Here is a 5,390-nt window from a genome sequence, read left to right as displayed (position 1 = left end):
CCGTAAATTAAATTTTTTAAAAAACCTTTAATTGTTTTTGAAAACACTAAGAAAAAGATTTTTGAGAATTTTAAAATTTCTGAAAAAATTTGACTTTTCTGAAAAATTTGATTTTTTTCAATACTACGAAATTTTTTTATATGCACTTTTAATTTTTCTGAAAATTTTGAACTTTTTTTGAAAGCAATTGTGCTGCGTGGCTGTTTTAGAGAAAAAATATCGAAGCGCGTAAACACCGCATCGCAGACTAACGGAAATCTATATAAAATATCTGATAATTTGATATGCATTTGTCTAATGATCATTTTTGATCGCCAAATGGCATTTTGTTTACTTTTTTCATTCGATCTCTGAAACCGCTAGATCTGCCTTCGCAAAAATTATTATACTGTATATAAAAATGTTCATTTTCGATTTTTTGCGATTACTATAACTTACCCTACGCCCTACGGGGAGTTAAAAATCAAATTTGCTTAATTTAAAAAAGGCTAACTTAGTAAAGCGTATTTTCAAAAATAACATATGATCAATTTGATGATATATTAAAAATAATTATAAAGCCGCCATTTATTACTTAAGTTTTGAAACTAAACTCTTTAATATATTTATCTCAGCGAAGTCCATTTTAAATTCATTTTGTTGCTCGATATATTAAGTTGAGCATAGGACTATCTGTTAATAATATCATAGATAACAAATATATGTTACGTAGTAAAAAGATACTATTTAAAAATACAAGAAAAAACAATTTGTTTAAAAATATTTTTTTCAAATTACAATTGCGGACTTTTAGTAAGAAATTGATTACTCGATTATTATATGTGTTACAATTATTATATGTGTGTGTATTTATTCTATATGTATTTTCGCATTTGAGACTTCTATAAAACATTGTTCAATTTTCTTCATAATTAACTTGAAAAAATTACTATTGGCTTATTTATTTTCTTTTTATTTTTAATTTTATGAAATTAAATTTGCCTTTGGAATTTTGTATTCAGCAATTTTCTCATTCATAACGTTTTACGAGAGATAAAAAACACATTGATTCACATAATTATAATTATGATTTGTTAAGTAGTTGTAATTTAATTTTAATTAAGAAAAAAAAAATTTATTAGGAAAATTTTAATTAAGATTTAAACCTATACTTTTCAAAAATCCGGCCCAAATATAGATTTTGAAAAAAACCGGAACTGTCCCGGATAAACCATAATATAGGGGTCCATGACAAAACGAAAAATTTTGCAAGGGGTCCACGGCACAAACAAGTTTGGGAACCTATGGTCTAAATGTTATTGCAACAGTTTGTGTCTCACAAATTAGCAAATGGTGCTAATTGCAAAGCTATAAATATGCTTTTTAGAGATACTGAAGAACTGTATAAAGAACGAAATCTCGAATTGTATGGACTTATATTTGAAATGCCCATGAAAGAGTTCCTTTGTATGATCCTCCACATTCGCTAAAATATATGAAAAATAAGTTTATTAAGTATAACGTTAGATTTGTAGATAAAAATATATCAGAGATTATTATGACTTTGATAGCAATTTGGGCATGTTTCGCCAGTGCACCACCTTGATGAAATAAAAATGAAAAAAAAGTATTTTCTAAACGTGTAGCTTCAATATTTCATTGTACATGCACACGAAGCTAAAGCGAGTGCTACTTCGGTAGGTACTGGGAAATTTTTGGTGTTCATGACTTACCTTGTTGATAGTGTTAATGGTTTATTTTAATTTCCAACAAATGGCAATATATCGTTGTGCCATTAACCACTTAACCGGGAAATTAATCTAGCTTGGACAGTGCCGAAAGAGATCATTTAAATTGAAATGCGCAAACAATATTCTTGCAATCGGTAACGTGCATAGCTCGTTATTGCCCGAGATAGCACTTGTATATCGTCACGAGCCGCACACGTTATTCCCGGGTAAGGGGTTAATAATATTTCTGTACATTTTAAATGCTGGAAAATTGCAAGGCAAGTGTTAAATTTAATGCGCTTTACTAAAACTAAAGATTTAGTTACAACCGTTATAGTCTACCATCAACCTCGGTATGGTCAACATCTAATTCTTGCTCTTTAGTTTTTATTTATTTTTACCTGAATTTACCGTTAAATCCCAAAATTTTAGTAGTTCCTTATACCTGGCTCGAGTGTTTTTCCAGTACCTTAAGTTTATTAAATTTGTGATTTGTGAATTTATTTCCAATCCAATAAATAGGATTGGACGACTCAATCGATTTAAACTGTTCTTTGCTCTAATTGTTTTCATTTACAATCTCTTGTTCACGAAGGAGATATGAAAATTCATAGGCTGACAAAAGAATTGTCTGAGGTTAAGTTAGGGAACCAGAATCTTCAGCTAAGGATTACTGGTGTTAGTTTCGTATTAGGGAATATGAGCTCTTCAGGTTCAGTTTTCAGAGAGTCCACATTTTCACGTTCTTTTTCAAAACTCTGTGATGAGTTATCTGGTTTAATAAAAAAAGCGGAACATAGATTTGAAACAGCTTAGGGGTGAATTTACCAAATTAGAGTCCAAAGCAAAGCACCTCGAGCAACGCGTTAATCATGATTTGTTGGGTTCTATTAGGAACAGTAAAATTTTGTTTCTTTCCGATAGCCACGGCAGAAGGTGGTCAGAATGCTTGAGAGAATTGCTTGGACGAAAATTTGAAATATTCAGCATAGTCAAGCCGGGGGCCGGACTTGCTGGCGTGGTTGGGGATATCGAGAGTCTGGTATCTGACTTTGGTCCGGCTGACTATGTTGTTGTTCTGGCTGGAACGAATGACGATTCGTCCAATTACGCTATTCGTAGCGCTTTGGAAAAGGCTCGTCGTTTATGTCAAGAAACAAACCTTTGTTTGATGACAATTCCGTACAGATACGACGACGTGCGTTGCAACGGGCTGATTTCCGATGCCAATTGCTGGATCAACCGAGACTACGGTCAACGAAAGTTCAGTAATCTTCGGACTCTTGATGTCAACAGGCATGTTGGTTTATCCGATTACACCAGGCATGGCTTGCATTTTCTTTTCAACGGGAAAAAGAGTATATGTAGGGTTTTAGCAAACGAGTTGTTGAGTGTCAAGTCTGTGGCGGGAATGAAACCTTCGGTTTCTAATTCCTTTCGTGCTTAAAGCTGATAACAAATTTGCAATTATTTTTCAAAATATACAAAAACTATCCAATAAACTGAATCAATTAGAAGTAGTTATAGATAAATATAAACCCCAAATATTATGTTTTGCTGAACACTGGTTAAAAAAGTCGGATCTTGAATTAATTAAAATTAAAGGTTATAATTTCTCTTCTCATTTCTGTCGAACTCAATATGGCCACGGAGGTGTATGCATTTTTGTAAGTGATTTAATTCGTTCTAAACCCGTTTATACTAATACTCTTCAAGTAGAAAAACTTTTTGAGTATTGCGCTGTTGAAATTAATCTCTCAAATGACGTCGTGTGTATTATATGCGTTAATCGATCACCTGACCAGAATGTTGATATGTTCATCTCGCTGATGTACGAATTGATTCATAACCTTTTTGATAAAAATTCCAAAATCATTATTTGCGGCGATTGTAATATACACTTTGATAAGAAATCGAATCCATCCTTTGAATTCAATTTGAATATGCAATCTTTTGATTTAACTCGTACTATACATGAACCTACTCGTTTTTTGCATCAATCTTCTTCTTGCATTGATAATTTCTTCACCAATTTAAAAGACTTCGATTCGCGTGTTATAAATACCACTCTTTCAAACCATCGAGGCATAATATTAAATTTTTGTAATTTTTCAACTTCTAAATCTACCTTTATCTTACACAAACGGTATTTCGATAAATCAAATAAATTGATTTTCAAATGACTTTTGGAAAAGGAATCATGGACCTTACTTAACAAGTACGAAGACTCAAATACAATGTTCGACAACTTTATTTCTACATTTTTATTCAACTTCAATCAACCTTTTCCTCTCATTAAGAAAACCGTTTGCCTCAAAAATAGTACTGCAACTCCTTGGCTAACTAAAGGGTTGAGAATTTCACTTAAAAGATTAGCATTTCTTGAGAGATTATCGGTACATAATGATAACATGGCTTTTATAATTCATTTTTTGAAATATAGGGCAACTTTAAGTGATCTAATCAATATAGCGAAGATCAAATTCAACGAGAACTTGATTTTTAATTCAGCAAATAAACAGAAAATAATTTGGTGCTTAGTTAACTCGGAAATTAATACAAAAACTAAATCTTCACAGGTTGATTTGTCTTACAAATAATGGCGACAAGATTATTGATAAGGTAGTCATATCTTATAATTTTAATCACTTTTTTGTCACCGAAGCGTCTAAATTAACAAGCGCAATCGACTCGATCACCATTAAATCGACTAAATCTCTATCCGCGCGAAATAATTCTACATTCGTTCTTTATCTTCGTAAATTTAGAAGAACTAAAGCAAATCTTTCTGTCGATAAAAGTTCGGATCAGATACCTAGTTTTATTCTTAAAGAATTCTATCCCTTTTTCGTAGATAAATTTATATTATGTTTAAATAAATGCTTCGATGAAGGAATATTTCCATCCAACCTCAAGCATTCAAAAAAATTTCCACTTCATAAGAAAAATAATAAATACAAGATAAATAATTACCGTTCCATTTCCCTTTTGAACTCTTTCGATAAAATAATTGAAAAAATCTTGCATACTAAATTAACGTCTTTTCTCAATAAATATAATATTTTGTTCAAGAATCAGCATGGTTTCCGAAAGAACCATTCTACTTCCCACTCAATTTATAATTTAGTTCATAACATCATTGACTCATTCGAAGAAGCCACATATTGTACTGCAATATTTTGCGATCTGTCTAAAGCTTTTGATAGCATTTCTCATCAAAAACTTCTTGACAAATTAGAAAATTGTGGTATTCGCGGACGTCCGCTTAAACTATTTGAATCTTACCTGTCGAATCGAACACAAAGCGTTTACTTAAATAACGATCACGAACAAATAATTTCGGATAAATTGACAAGTACATTGGGTATGCCCCAAGGATCAATTTTAGGACCTCTCTTATTTCTCATATATATTAATGATTTACCCCATTATACAAATCTTTGTGATTTCATTCTTTTTGCGGATGATACCAGCGTTATCATCGAGGCCAAATCTCTTAATGATTTACAACATAAAAGTGTGGTTATGTCAGAAATAACGAAATGGTTTTGTAAAAATAATCTAGTCCTCAATAATTATAAGACCCAAATCATATCTTTTTGTACTAAAAATCGTTTATCCAATAATATTACTTCTTTAACCATCAATCAAAGTTTCTTGATATCCATATTAATAATAATT

The sequence above is a fragment of the Ctenocephalides felis genome, unplaced genomic scaffold (genome assembly GCF_003426905.1).
Source record: "Ctenocephalides felis isolate EL2017-DRISC unplaced genomic scaffold, ASM342690v1 CF-g0.4_SCAFFOLD_03265, whole genome shotgun sequence".
Lineage (NCBI taxonomy): Eukaryota > Metazoa > Arthropoda > Insecta > Siphonaptera > Pulicidae > Ctenocephalides > Ctenocephalides felis.
The sequence above is the reverse complement of the archived record's forward strand: the minus strand, read 5'-3'. Positions refer to the sequence as shown.